The sequence below is a fragment of the Phyllostomus discolor genome, chromosome 9 (genome assembly GCF_004126475.2).
Source record: "Phyllostomus discolor isolate MPI-MPIP mPhyDis1 chromosome 9, mPhyDis1.pri.v3, whole genome shotgun sequence".
NCBI lineage: Eukaryota > Metazoa > Chordata > Mammalia > Chiroptera > Phyllostomidae > Phyllostomus > Phyllostomus discolor.
Window position 1 is genome coordinate 95,272,798 of NC_040911.2, and position 15,199 is coordinate 95,287,996.

Here is a 15,199-nt window from a genome sequence, read left to right on the forward strand (position 1 = left end):
GGGACGGCTTGCTACGCAGGTGCGAGTGAGCACGCACATGCACGCACACACGTGTGGAATTCAAAGGGAACATAAGAGCAAAATAGTATAACATTGGTAGCCAACACTCACAGAGTATTACCATGGGCCAGGTTCTGTTCTAAGGGCTTTACTTCTATTAACCCCCTTAACCCTTTTCATAAACCTATGAGACAGGTACAGAGGAGGGAACTGAGGCACAGGATTTAGCAACTTACCTAAGGTCCCTCCCCGAGTAAGGGCAGAGCCAGGATGGGGACCTGGCAGTCTCGCCCCTGGGCCTGTGCTCTCCGCGGCACACGGCAGTGAGGTATAAATAGAATCTCGGGAGGGAGGTGGACAGAGGAATTCTCGACAAGGCTCCTCCAGATGCCCCGTCCCCTTCCCCCGCCCCCGCTGTCATCTCCCAACCCGGTTCCCTCTGTCACTCGCAGGTGAGAGACTCGTGCGGAAAAAGACTACACTAGGAGCAAAGGACTCCATCTGTGGCTGAGACACTGTAGGGTCCTGGATGCCTTCCCTTCCTCCCCTGAGCCTCAGTGCCTCATCTATTTATCTATCTGTATAAATATAGCTATTGATAGTTGGGCCCATCCACCCCCATGGGCCCTTTCAACTCTAAAATGCATAATCCTCAACACAGCTGCTCGGATGATAGAAGACAGAAGCTCAGAGCCTCTTGGCCTCGGGGCCTGGCTGTACCTCCTAAGAGCTCCCTGTTGCCTGTGAATTTGCAATTTCAGCCCCCGGTTCCTGTGGGCCCCACCGTGAGGCCCAGCCCCACGTCTGTCTGGTCACCTGAATCTGTCGGGCTCATCGCTGCCCGTCAGCCCGTCTGCCCACTGACCTGGATCCGCCTGCCGCAGCTACCCATCCATCAGTCTGCCAGGGCCCCTGCACCTTGAGTCCCCGCCTGTCTGGTGCCCGTCACTCTGCCCGTGACACACACACAGTTCCCATCCCTGGTCCCCTACTTGGCAGGCGCCACAGTGACACCGGAGAGACAGGGTGGGGCCTGCCCCTGTTCCAACGACAGAGAAATCCAGTCTTAACACCAGAACCCGCTTCCCAGGAGCCAAAGCGAGTATCTGCATCCAGCATCCTCTCCCTTCTCCGGGACCCCCCAGTCTCCTCCTCACTGGGGCCAAGGGCTCCTACTGGAGGAATCCAGTCAGGGTCACATGCCTCCTACCACAAATGGCCAAGTGTTCCCCGAGGAAATCATCAGACAAGAGCGTGGAGATGTGTGTACAAGGATGTTCATTGCAGAATTGTTTGTAATCGCAAAGGGCTGGAAACAGCCCAAATGTCCAACAGTGGGGGCCGGTTAAATAAATTATGGTCCAGCGGCACAATGGAGAGAAGCATGCCGCTCTTAAAAAATGATGATGTAGATGTATATTTATTGAAATGGCAAGGCATTCACAATATATTATCGAGTGAAAAAGCAGGTTACAAAGGCATATGCGTATAAAGCAAGATGCCATTTCTAGTTTTGAAAAACCTGTCTGCGTCAAGAAGGACACGCACCGGAATGGCAGCCAAGTGGCGGGGGGATTGTGGCTAATTAAAAATGCTCCCATGCATACGTGTACATGCACTGACACGCACATACACACATGGAGTCACTCTGGCCTGAACTCGTCCTATGAGCCCTTTGTCCCATCACCTCACTCACTCCTCCCTGAGGTCCCACGAGGTGCGCTCATCGGAACCGGCTCACAGGTGAGAGCACAGAGGCTCGCTGGCCTGGAGAGCCGCGGAGCCGGGACTGCGACGTGGCCTCCCTCCGACCCCTGAGCCCACGCTTTTCCTCCGCGGGCTGTCACGTGTCTCATTCTGTGTATCTGTCACCTGCCTATTTTAAAATATAACATGTTTACTTGGGTGATAAAGAAGTGACGGAAGTTAACAAGAAAAGGGGAAAACGAGGCGGGTAAACTATGTACAGTAACACGTCCTCAGCCCCTGGGGTGTCTGGCAGCTTTTCAGCAGGTTTTCCCCATCGGCCCATCCATCTCCCCATCCATCTCCCCATCCATCCCTCCATCCACCTCCCCATCCATCTCTCCATCCATCTCCCCATCCATCCCTCCATCCACCTCCCCATCCATCTCTCCATCCATCTCCCCATCCATCTCTCCATCCATCCCTCCATCCATCTCTCCATCCATCTCTCCATCCATCTCTCCATCCATCTCCCTATCCATCTCCCCATCCATCTCCCCATCGGCCCATCCTGGCTATTAGGCTGGTCCAGCCTTCCGGGGAGGTGCCGGGCACCCCCGGGAGGGCTGAGCATAAGTATCACAGGTGTCAACACCACGTGGCCCACGACCTGCCCCTCCAGCGCACACATAACTAACTCGGTGAGCACTTGCCGTGTGCCACAGGCCGTGCTGATCACTGGGGCGGTCCAAACGAAGAAAAAGAAACAATAAACCCAGGGTCCGCCTTCAGGGTCTTCTCAGCTGGGGCTGGGTTTCCCAGCCTGCACACCATCAGCATGCTGGGCTGCAGGACTCCTTGTGTGGGGGCTCTCCTGCCCCTCATAGGCTTAACGGCACCCCTGGCCTCCACCCACTCGACGCCAGAAGCAGTCTCCTTCCCAGCTGTGACAACCAACATGTCCCTAGACATTGCTAGGTGTCACTTAGGGGGCAAAATTGCCCCTGGTTGAGAATCATGGATCTAGTGGATGAGACAAGGCAGGCAGGAAAAAAACAACAACAAAAAACCCCAAAACCTAAACTAATTACTACCGGGCTGAGTGGAGACGTGAGTCACATGTGCCTGGATGGGGCAGGGAGGGCTTCCCGGGAGGCACCCGCCCTTGAAATTCACCGGTCCCTCAAGGTTCTTTCCATTCATTCTGTAGACTTCTCCTGGGTGATCTCATCCATCCTGCGGCTTCAAAGGTCTGCTTCTGGCCTTGGACTCAGGGTGGGTGCAACCGTCGCTACCCAACTGCCCGAAGGGCACCTCGCATGCACCCCGTCTGCCGCTGGTCCCCACCTCTCTCTGAAAGCCCTGCTCCTCACACAACCCACACAGCCTCCCCAGTCAGAAACAGACACCCCCCCAAACCCCTTACCCACAGACCCTCCCGGCTCCGTCCACTCTATTCCGATCCCCGCAAGCCCTCCTCTCAGCCACCGCAGAGCTGAGCCCCGCCTTCCCCACCCGCCCACTCTCCACCCAGCAGCAGAATGGAGCTCTAAAGGCCAGTTGCACTACGCCCCTCCCCTGCCAAAACCCCTCCGCTGTCTCCTGCTGCCCTCGGGACCGAGTCCAAGCTCCTCCCAGTAGCTTTCAAGGCCCCCAGGACCAGCGACCGCCCACCTCCCCGGCCTGGTTTCCTATGACTCCCAGGGGCACCCCCCCAGGCTCCATGTGCCCCACTTGTAGTTGCTCCAATATCCCCCCTCACCTTTGGGCCTTGGTACCCCACACCCCTTGGCCTGGAGCCCCCTTCCGATGCTCTCGACCTCTCTCCCCCGCTTCACGCCCTAGAGAGCTGCTACTCAAGCTGCAGGTCTCTGCTCAACACCACTTCCTCCCAGAAGCCTCTGCCGCCTGCCCCGCCACTAACTCGTATCATGCCTTATCAACTGTCCAGTTGTCTCCTTCCCCGGGCCACCAGCCTCCTGTCGGCTGAGATCCTGTCTTCTCACTGAGCGCAATGCTTAGCACACAGTAAACCCTGAATCTGTGTGTAAAGCTACGTTTCAAACTGGGTAACAAATAAAAAGATGATCAGACAGATGGGCAGAGGCGTGGGCGCCAGGAATAGGTACCCTTTCGTGTTGGGTCTGTCACGCGTGGAAAGATCTCCGGGGAAGGGGTGTGCAGGTAGAAGGCAGGTGTGGCTGGAAGCGAGAGTGTGGGACTGGAGGCACCGTGGGGGATACAGGAGGACGCAGACGGATTACAAGGGCCTTGAATGTCACGGTGCGGAGCCTGGACTTAATTCAGTAGGCGATGGGGAGCCATGGAAGGGTTTTAATCAAGCAAGTGACATGATCCCACCTGCGTTAGAGAAAGATCACTCTGGCTGCAGCAGGGATTGCGGAGGGGAGGGGATCAGGGGCTGGAAGGCCGGGGAGGAGGCTTTAGGCAGAGCCAGTGAGGTCTGAGCCGAAGCAGGGATCTTGGGGATATGGGAGGGGACAAAAGGCAGAGGCGAGGGTGAAGTGAACCTGTGGGAACCCGGAGCATGTTCCGGCTGCCCGGCTGCATGCAGGCGCTGGGCATTCCCTTGAAGGAGCCTGAGGTCAGAGACAGATCCTGGTGGCCCCAACTCAAAGTCACCCCCCTGCAGGGGTGCAAGCAGCCAAGGTCATGTGCAGAACCAAACAGGAACAGTGCTTGCAGCCCCTTGGGAAGCAAGGGACACAAACAGAGGGATAACCACCGTAACCACACCGCTTGAGGTATGCCGTGTCCGCTGTACCAGGCACTGTGCTAAACAAACACCGCACACACTCACGCACACCCAGCCCACCCAGCAGCCAGTGGAGCAGGTATTACCTTCCCCCTCCGTTTCACAGAGGAGAAAGCAGTGCAGCAGCTCGCCTAGCGTCACCCAGCCTTCACATCACAAACGCAGGCCAGCCTGACCCCAATGCCCATGCTCTTGGTCAGCTGTTTGTCTTACACACACAGAGGAGGGAGCTGGTGGTGAGTGGGTGGCTGAGGAGGAAACCAAGTTCTCGGCCTAATAACCCCAGTGGCATCGCGGGAGGAGCCCTGCTCTGCTGATGGGGACCCAGCAGAGATGGCGGGGAGGACGGGTCTTCCTCCTGGTCCCCACACCCCGTGTGTTCAGATGCAGCCTTGCCTAGGCAGACGGGCGTGCCCCCACTGTACGGGAACTGAGCTAAGGAGTGAGCGGCGTGCAGATCCTTCACCTTTGTGGGAATTAAAGAAAGATCCTCCCTTGGGAACATGTAGCCCCACAGGCCCTTGGCTGGTGAGTCTACAAAGCCTTTTTTTGGCAAATTAGAAACACGTGCCCCTTCCTCCCAGAGGACGTGGTCTGCCTTTAGGGCTCCTGGTTTATTGAGAGAGGAGCTGAAGGTGGATCTCAGCCCCTCCTCCCCGCCTGCACCGAGTGCTCTTGCTGGCTCGCCCAGTCGGCCGCCCGCCCCACTGTGCGTGCCCACCCTGCCCCCAGCCCCCTGGTCAGTACCCCTGTCCCCAGAAGCCACCCCACCCCATCCTCAGTGAGGAACGATGTCCCCTCTGGCGGATACACAGAACTCAGACCATTGCACACACTTAAGCTTCTTGCCAGTCCTTGCTTCTGCCACGGGAGAGGAGACCAAACCCTACTGTGCCCGTCGTTCTGACGAAAAAGTTGAGGTCGGCGCCTCCCCTGACGATGAGGGGCAGAAACCTAGGCTCTCTCCAGAGAGGTCTGTGTATCAAAATGCAAAGTTCCGGGAAGCAGAGGCCTCTAGTCAAGAGCTCCATCTTAAGGACACTCTGAGGAATTCAGGGGGCTGGAGGAGGGTAGGCCCCCCCAGATGGGGACGAAGGGGACCTGAGACTTCTCTCCCTGAGCCTCGCCTGAGGCCTGGGTCTGCTCTCAGCCCGAGGGCTGGATTCCCCTTCTCGTCCCCCTTGAGTTAGCTCCGGGGCGGGATGGAAAAGCCCCCAGCCCTCCGCCCTCCGCCCGAGCCTCCTCCTTAGGGTCTCCTCTCCCCCAGAAGCCGCCGACTCCGTGCTCAGCTCCCACCCCCCCCCAGGCCGAGCCGTGTCGGCTGCTGCTCGAGTTATATAAACAGGAATCATTTTCTCTCTCTCCCTCGGAATACCTGAGGCTGCATTTCCGAATGGAGCTTCCTGATGGAAGAAAAAAGCGGGGAAAGAAGAACAGAGAGCGGAGAGGAGGTTTAATTGGCTGACTCCTGTAGCCCATGTGGGAAGGAGCTGGCTGCTCCAAACTTCGAGAAGTCTGGAGGTGACCGGCCCTCCTGGGTCCCCTGCCCGGCGCCAGCCCAGTCCAGGTGTCCCCTGACGTGCCCACAGTCGGGAATAGGGGCGGGGGTCCTGATCTCCAGGAGCCAGCTGAGAGAGCCGCTCAGGAGGGGCAGCTGCCCCTTGGGCTGAGAGAGACGTGGCTGGCTTTGTAGAACACCTGCCCCGGAGATGCTGGCAGGGGTGGTCCCGGAAGGGCACGCAGACACCCCCAGGAGGCAGTGTGTAAACGACGACACGGGCCTTCCCTTGCAGGGGAATGGAAGAGGAGCCGCCCGGACACCGGGAGAGGCGGAGAAACGGGGTGGGATGGAGGGGAGAAGTAGCCAGGGCAGGGAGGCACGCAGGGAAGATGGGCAGGGGAGGGCATGGTCCTAGGTGGGCCAGACCAAAGGACGACATTTTGGGTCTAGGGGCCAAATTCCAAAAGGGGCTGTAGTTCGGGGTGGTGAAGGGTGACAGAGTGGGCGTGGACAGACACGTACAGGGGAAACTGACGAGGGACAGGAGGATTGCTGGTTGGGGGGGGCCGTGGTGGTGCTGAGAGAGGGTAGTGGCGCAGACTCGCGTGGAAAGAAGATCGGAATCCAGAAGCCACCCGCCTCCTCAGCTAACGGCGACCACAGAGACCTGGCAACAACCCAAGCCGTCCAGTGAGCAGCTGGCTGTGCTGGGGGCACCTTGGCCAACCCCAGGGCCCCGGAGACATCCGGAACCAGACCCACAGAAAACAGAGTTGACCTCTGCAACAACCCCTGGTCGGGCCCCGGTGGTGGGTGGGGGTTCCCAAAAGCGCGAGGGTCAGAAGCCTTCGGCCGACTTTAAGCGGAGGCTCCTCTACCCGCCGCCAGGGGGTGCCCCTGCAGCTCGGGGAGACAGCCAGGGACTCCGGGTGAGCTCCTCCCGCCTGCGGCCCCGCCTCCTGGTCTCCAGCCGCGCCCCGGTGGGGGCGGCCTGACCGAGCCAGAGCGGAGGGAGAGGGGAGGTCAGGTCCGCAGGCGCCAGTGAGACAGGTCCCGGCTGCGCCCGCCGCGCGCCCCCCAGCACTCGGCGCGTCCACACAGTCCATGCCTACCCTGTTCAGTGCCCCGGCCCCAGAGGGCTGGCTCCGAGTGGCGCTCCCTTTGGACGTGAAGCCGTCGGGCTCCGTCCTCCCGTGGAGGAGCAGTGCTCCCGGAGCCGGGTCCTAGGGAAGAGGGCAGGGCGGCCCCTCGCTCACAGCGGGTCCACCAGCCGGCTCGACGGCCCCGGGCAGCGGGGTCGAGCTAGTGGGGCCGGCGGGGTCCTCGTAAGCCAGCTCCCCTCTTCCCCCCACACCCAGGTGGCCGCAGCCGTGCGTGTCGCCGGGCTGGAGTCGGCCTCTGGGTGCCCCCGGACGCCGCACGACCTCACACACACACACACACACACACACACACACACAACACACACACACCCGCGCGCACACGCTCACGCCGTGCGGTATTTCCCGGCCCGGACCCCGCCTCTGGGAGGGGCCCAGTGGCCGAGCCCCAGTAGCACAGGGTGAGGGGCGCCGGGAACGCCGGGGTCCCGGCCCCCGTGTCGAAGCTGTGCGCCCCCTTCCCAGCCCCTTTCTGCGCGTGAGCTTGGCCCCCGATGCTGTCAGGCGCTGTAACCCCTCGGCCCGCGGGGGTCCCGGAGGATCCCGGGCGCACGGCAGGCGGCGTTGGGGGGCTGGTGGGGGCCGCGGGCTGCGGGCCGAGAGGCGGCTGGGCTCCGCGCCGGGAAAGTTTGGACGTGGGAAACTCCCCCCCCGCCCGCCCGGCCGAGAGGAGGGGGCACGCGGGGGCCGGGCGCGGGCACCTCGGCTCCCCTTGCGGCCAGAGGCTCGCCCCCCGCGCTGCCTGCCGGGCCGCTCCTGCGGACCAGGGGGCTCCCTCCGGCTGGGCAGCCTCCCCTCGGCAGCGATCCGGCTGCTCCTCCCGCGGCACCCCGCGCTCTTACCTCGGGGAGCGGCCCGGGGCTCCCCCCAGTCCTGCCGCCTCGGGGCGCTGCGTGGAGCGGGAGACCCGGCGCCGGCGGGCGGGCGAGTCCGGAGCCCGGCGGCCGCCCGGAGGAGCCGGAGGGAGAGCGGGCGCGAGAGGGGGAGCCGCGGCGGCGTGTGCGCGCGTGTGTGTGAGCGAGAGAGCGCGAGAGAGAGCGAGGGAGTGAGCGAGCGGGAGCGAGGGAGGGTGCGTATCTGACTAGGGGGGAAGTGTGCAAGGGACGGATCCCTTCCTTCCTCCCGCAGCCTCTGGTGGAGACTCGGAGAATGCAGCGCCCGCCAGGCAGCAGCGCGGCGCAGAGCCGAGCAGCGGGCGGCCCCCGGCCGGGACCCCACAGCTGGGGAGCCCGGGCCCCCTGTTCTCAGGGTCGTGCCCCTCCCCTATCGGGGGGGGCTAGTCTCTCCTTCCCACCAGCGGCCCAGTCCCAGGAAACCCTCGGGGGGGCGGTGCCCCTCCTTCCTGCAACCCCAGACCCGCGCAAAGTGAGCGCCCCCAGGAGGGGGAACCGCCTCCCTCCCGCCTGGCAGCTTCCCCGGAGACCTCCGTTTGAGACACGACCCTTTTCCACCACTTGACTTGACTAGATCTAAGGTCCCTCATTTCTCCCCACTACTAGGGGTGCCGGCTTCGGAGGAGGGGAGCGCGGGAGGAGAGGGTGGGGACAGGTCTCGGGCCAGCTGCCCAGAATAGACCCCCCCACCCCCCCCCGCACAGACCCACCGGCTTCAGAAGCGATCCCTGTGCGCTGAGGGGAGCAGAGGCGGGGCGGGTCTTCAGAGAGCTGCGAGATCAGGTGTCCCCCCCCCCAAAAGAACCATGTTGGCTTTTTACTTGGGGGGGGGGGTCAGTCATCCCTGCAACCAACAGAGTCAGCAGGCAAAACAAGCCCGTCCTCAACTTAGTGCCGCCCCCCAACAAGGTCCCCCCTCCCACCCCAGGCCCGGAAACTCCTTCCAGCTGATTGTCCGATGCCTGAGGTCGTCTCTGCTGGGGCCGGCTGCTTTCTCTCCGCTGCCAGGCTCTCTCTTCGGTCCTGTCTCTTCGGGATGAGGCCTAACTGAGAAGACCCCCCTGGCCCCCGAGTTCTCAGCGTGAAATTCTGGACTAGGACCAGTGCCTTCCACAGACCCCATCCCTTTGTCTTGGGTTGAAGGCCCCCTTCGGAGCTGTGATAGGTGGCTGAATTCTAACAGGAGACAGGGCTGCCATTTACCTCTGTTCTGCTCTGCGGTGACTGACCAGGCACACGGTGATGCATGAGCAGCTGCTGAAGTTCACAGCAAACAGAGGACGGGCCCCTGGACCCTCGGGGTCCCTCGGGGCCCCAGCCCCTACCTCCCCACGACCCTGGTCCCCAGTTTCCCTCTCGTCCCCAGGCCCCCGTCCTGCTCTCTCTTTCTCTGTGGTGCTTCCAGCCTCCTCTCCCGCTGGCTGCCCCTCCGGCCCTCCCGCTGGACTCCATCACTCTTTTATTTATTCTGCGATTTGTTCTCCGCGAGCCAGGCTGTTCCCTCCCCTAAGTCCTTCTCTCGGTTTATTCCCCTTCACTGAGCTCTCCCAGCCCTGCGCGTGTAACAGCCTCCTCCTCCCGGCCTCTCTCCTCCCCTCTCCTCTCTATTCTTAGCCTCCATTCTTTCATGCTCTCCGGGAGCAGAGGCCAGCCCTTCCAGAGGCATCTCCTCACTTTCCGTTCTCTCCCTCCCCTCCCACTCACTTTTGCCATTTGCTCCGGCTGCCCCTCCTCCCCACCCTCTTCTCCCAGGCCTGGAAGCGTGCCGTTCATCTTGGGTGTCAGACCTGCCTAGCGGGGCAGCGCCGGTCGTTGGGCCTGGGACGCTGTTGCTCTCGCATCTGCATACACAGCGGGCGTTGGATAAATGTTTGTTGAATGGACGACTCACACCCCTTTCTTCTGACCTCTCTTCTCCCCACCACTCTTTTTAGAACTCCCGCTGTTCCTCTCTCAACATCTTCTCCGACTCACCCCCGTCATCGCCTCTAATTCCCCCTTCCTCTAACGCCCCTCTCTGAGCGGCCACCCTGCGCCAGGCACTGTGTGAGGCCCTGAACACACGCTGAGGTCACCGCCCGCGGTTATGAAATGCTTGCTGAGTGCCATGACTTTGCGCCCACATCCTTGAGACAGTGGGATCACCAGTCGGAGCCCCTTTTTACGAATGAGAAAAGGGAGGCGGCGTGTTGAAATGTCAAGACCACGCCGCTGGCAAGTGGTGAGATCAGGCTAGTACATGACACCTGGGCCTGACCTGGCAGTCTGGTCTGGGAGACGGGCACGGGGGACTTCTGTTGCAGTGCGACAGGTGCAGCGGGGGCGGGGGGAGTAGTGTGACGGATGAGGCCCTGGGCAGAACTGGGCTGAGGGCGGCTTGGCCCCCCCCACCACACACACACACACACACACACACACACACACACACGGGCGGTGTGACATTGGGAAAGCCACTTTCCCCAGGGCGGGTGTGCAGACACAACGCTGTAATAACCCTAACTAGCATTTAGCAAGCCCATGCCCTGTGTCAAGGCCTGTGTTTGGTGTTTTACATGGATTATATCATTTGATCCTCATAGCAACCAACTTACACATTTATACACAGGGAAACGGAGGCGCAGAAAAAGTACAGGCTTGCCCAAGGCCACACGAGAAGTCTGCGGCAGAGCTGGCGTGCCAACTGAGGCAGGCTGGGGCCGGAGCCTGCTCACCACACTGGTGTCCAGTACTGCCCCTGGGCAAGGGCCATGCCTGGAGCATGGTGGGTGCCTGGCTACAGGTCTGAGCCTGTGCACGGTTGTATTATCGCTCAGCAAGTGTGCAAATAAGGGAGACACTACTCTTCCAGGGGTGCGGATGGGATGAGGAAGGATCGGGGGGTACAACTAGAATGACTCCGGACAAGGGGCTCGTGACAGTCCCTGTTGCCTCCATCCGGAGGAGTCCAGCTCCATCTCGATGCACGGAGCGTGTCCTTTCCCGGGAGTGGTCACCGGGGTCCATGGGCATGACCCCCCCTCTAGCCAGGGTCGCCCCGCCTTGGCACTGCAGGCATCTTCAGTCAGACGGCTCTCTGCTGCGGGGGGCGGGGGGCTGTCCTGTACATGGCATGGTGCCACCCCTGGTCTCTACCCACCGGATGCCAGTGGCACACACCCCCAGTTGTGACCATTGAACATGTGTCCAAACATTGCTAACTGTCCCCTGAGAGGCAAAATCACCCCGGTGGACAACCACCACTCTCGTGGGCCTCCTGACTAGCAGGGTCCGCTCCAGCGCCTGTGGGCAGTGGGAGCAGGTATTAGGGAGGGGTGTAAGCAGGCAGCTGCTCTCAGCCCGGGCCCTGCCACCTGCCCTGCTCTGCCCCCCTTTTCTGCACTTGCTCACGCTCTCGGTCCTCACTTGAGCCCTCTCTCCGCCCTCCGATCTCCTTGGTCATCTCCTTACACCCGCCTGGTGCCTCCACACCCACTGTCCATGTGTCTCGACTCCCTCCACCTCTGCCTCCATCTCCTTCTCTCCATCAGCGTTTCTGGGGCTCTCTGGCCCGTTCTCCGAGTGTCTGTCTCCTTATTTTTCTCTTCTTATATGTCCCCCTCTTCTCTCTGGCTGTTCTCTCTGTGTGTCTTCCTCTATTTCCTTCGCCATTTGTCTACCTTCCCCCATTCCCTCTGTCTCCCTCTCTGCGTCTCCCTACTTCCGTTTGCTCCCCTCCCTCCGTCGCCCCTGTGCTGGTCCTGCTATGGCCCCCTCTGTCCCCACCACCCCTCTCCCTCTCCTCCTGCTTCTCTCCCTCCCTTTCCCTTTCTACTTTCTCTCTCCTTCCTTCCTTCCTCCCTTCTCCCATCCTTCCTTCCTTCCTCCCTTCTCTTCCCCCCTCTCTTTCTTCCTTCCCTCCCTCCGCTCTATCCCTCCCTCTGTTTTCCCCCTCCTCCCCCTCCGCCTTCCTGCCCCTCCTCCCGCTTTGTCTGTGGGAGCTAGAAGTTAAAAGCTTTTCGGAACTTGCTCTCCAGTCGCTGTTCCCGGCGCTTTCATCTCGCCAGCACATTTGTAAAACCGCGCAGACTGAAGGGCCGTGACATGAACAACCAAAGAAATGTCAGCGCGGGGGACTGGGCTGCCAGCCCGCAGGGGAGGGGGCCACGGGCGGGGGGCAGCCAGGGCGCACCCCAGCCCCTCCCAGGAAGGGGCCAGTGACAGAGAGGAGGATGGAGAGCCCCCCAGGAGGGGCTCCCAGTGCTCTGCACCTCTGAGAACCGTGGCTTCCTACACCCCCCGCAGCCTGAGTGCAGGGGCAGCGTGGACTCCCTGGGGGAGGGGGCGCTGCCCAGCCTGGAGAGATCCCACCTGCCGCCACAAGAGGGGGCAGAGGGAGGGGAGCGGCCAGCCTGCGGGGCGCCACACACCCGCCCAGAGCCCCCTGCTCCCTGAAACACACCGCGCTGGTCTTGGAGCCAGACCATCTGGGTTCAAATCCCATCACCCATGTGCCAGCCGTGTCCTCCCGGGCAAGTGACTTCGCCTCTCCATGCCTCAGTTTCCTCAAAGGTAAAACGGGGGTGACGGTGGCAGGGCTGACAGGATCAAAGGGCCTTGAGGTGCGGACTGAGTGCGCGAATCCATGCAGGACACTTGAGAGTAAGTGTCTGCTGTAATTATTAACCCCACCAAGTGGGATTATCGACTCTATGTCCCAGGTTGGGGGGGGGGGGTGCCCAGATTTAAAGGGGGGAAGTGACTAGCCAGAGGGTGGGACCAGAGGACTCAGAAAAAGTCAGGGACAGAACAGCCATTAGAGCTCGGGTCCCTCTCCACTCCCCGCTTCCTAATCAAGGAAGTAGGCCCAGGGGTGGGACGCAGTTCAAGGGGTGGGAGGCCTCAGTCTGCTTTGTTCAGTGCTGTAGCCTGTGTGTAGAGCACATAGTAGATGCTCAGTAAAAACTTGTTGAGTGAGTAAGTGAAGGAATGAAGGAAGGGAGGAAGGAAAATGGCCGGAAGGGTGCCACAGCTACAAAACTGAAAGGCTGCTTAGTTTGCAGGGGTGGGGTGGGGTGGGCTGAGGTGGAAGAGGCAGCCCAGCCCTTAGTTAGGGAGCTTCTGTGTCAAGGACAGTGGGTTCCCGAGGGCCGTCCAGGACCCAAGCTGCGGCAGCACCACGGACAGCAGACACGGCGGGGTCAGTCGGGCCGTTTCACCCCTGGAGCTGTCCCACTGCTGGGACAGCCAGCCCGCCAGCTCTGCCTGCATCCCGCCTCACTGATCCCACCCCGGGAACCCCAGTCCGGGACGAGGCCCTGCCCTTCTGCCTCTCACACACACTCCGCCCCTCTTCTCTGTCTCCAGAGCCAGGTCCAGAGCCGGGGCAGCCCACGGGGAAAGGTGTGCCCTCCCCTCCTTCCTGTCCTTCCCTTCAGCCCCAGACGGCCGCTGGAGCCCTGGGGCCTCGCGCTGCGGGTGGCAGCGTGGAGATGGAAACAGGGCTCCCCGGAGCATTCCAGAAAGGCCCTGAGAACCCAGTGAGAGTGGAACAGGTCCTGAGCACGTGGAGCACCCTTCCTGAACCCCCTTCCCTGGGGTGGGAGGTGGGAGACAGCCCTGCCACACGCAACCCCCCCCCCCCCCCCCCCCCAACACTTCAAATGCTCCGCTCCCCCTGCATTATTCATCTGCCTCTTCCCGGGGCTGCTGCAGAGCGCCCGGCCCAGGTGCTGAGGAGGAAAAAAGCAGGAGGGCCCATTAAATTTAAACACCACTGAGGACTGTCAGATGTGAGGTTCTATTCCTGGCCTGGAGAAGAGCAGCCAGCAGGAGGGGGTGGGGGATCCGCGGGGGGGGCTGGGAGGGAGAGACCCCCCTGGGGATGAGTGGCTCACTGAGTACCTGCAGGGAACCTGGGCCGTACCTCCCTGCAGGCGCCCGCCCACCAGGAAGTGGACCTCACTCACCTGGTTCTGATAAGACAGGAGGACCGAGCTAAAAATAGCTTCTCTGCAGCTGCCCGAAAGCCCACAATTATGGCTTCAGCCCAAGGAGCAGGGCTCTGCCTCTCTGACTTCACGTCTTGTTGCTTCCTTCCCGCGCCTTACATCCAGGAGCGACAAATGCTTTTCGTTTTCTTATCGTACGTTGAGCCTTTATAATGTCATTCCTGCCCCTTGGATAGCTCTTTCTTCCTCTCCCCGGCCGGAAAACTCCTATTTATCCTTCAAAACCCAGCCGAAGGATCGCCCCACAAGATGGCATTAAGCTGTCCCACCTCTGCACCCCACAGGGCCTGGAACATACGTCCCTGTGGCTTCCTTCTTCCTGCCTCATGTGGGTGGCAGGGTCCTGGACTGTCGGGCCTGATGGAGCCATCGAGGGCCATGACCTTTTAAGAAGCAGCAGAGGAGGGTGGGGGAGCTGCGTGAAAAGGATGATGGGATTAAAAAGTAGAGACTGGTCGTTACACAACAGTCACGGAGACGCAAAGTACCGCAGAGGGAATATAGTCCCCAGTGCTGTAGTAACTGCGCGTGTCGACAGGTGGGCACAGAAATACGGGGGGGGGGGGGGGGGGACCACGGTGTAAAGTAGGTGATTGTCTAACCGCTGTGCTGTCCGGTGAAACTTACCCGAAATAATATGGAATGTAAACTCTAACTGAAAGATAAGATTTTTGTTACAAAGAAGCAGCAGCAGCAGCAGAGGTTATCCTGAGACGTCTGAGACCGCCTCCCCGTCCCGGCTCTGGCTCCGATCCTCCGTGTGTCTTCGGGCACTCACTGTCAGCCTTGGCTTCCTGTTCTGGGGAATAAAGCAGGGATGGCGGGGGCGGGGTGATTCTCAGTGACGGAGGACCCCCCCAGTTACTAGAGTCCAGGAGTTCCCTGCCCCAGACATGCGTTTTCAAACCGGTTCTCGCTCTTCCCCTGTGTGGTTGCTGCCTGGCCAGCTCCCTCATCGATACCCAGAGCCGTGGGCTGCTGGAAGAGGCTTGAACTGGCTCATCAAAGCCAATTATTGGAATTTGCAGGAATTTTGCGAGCCAGTTTTCCAAACCCTTGAAATTGGCCCCGTCGCGAGTATTTACACCATGAAAATTGGCAAATGCTACAAAGCCGGGCTTCCCCCTGCCCTTCCCCCAGAGCCAGTTTACCTCTGTCTGACGTCTCCATCCGCACCGCCGGGCCTTTGCTCCTGC

General features: G+C 60.9%; 1 protein-coding gene across 1 annotated transcript in view; it reads right to left on the reverse strand.

Annotated features, from left to right (window-relative positions):
• CDH22 (cadherin 22) overlaps positions 1 to 8,067 on the reverse strand; it is a 123,430-nt gene extending 115,363 nt beyond the window's left edge. Inside the window, exon 1 of the mRNA XM_028524738.2 lies at positions 7,966 to 8,067. The gene's annotated coding sequence lies outside the window, so the exon portion shown is untranslated. The remainder of the gene's footprint in view (positions 1 to 7,965) is intronic.
• Between the last annotated feature and the right edge of the window lie 7,132 nt (positions 8,068 to 15,199).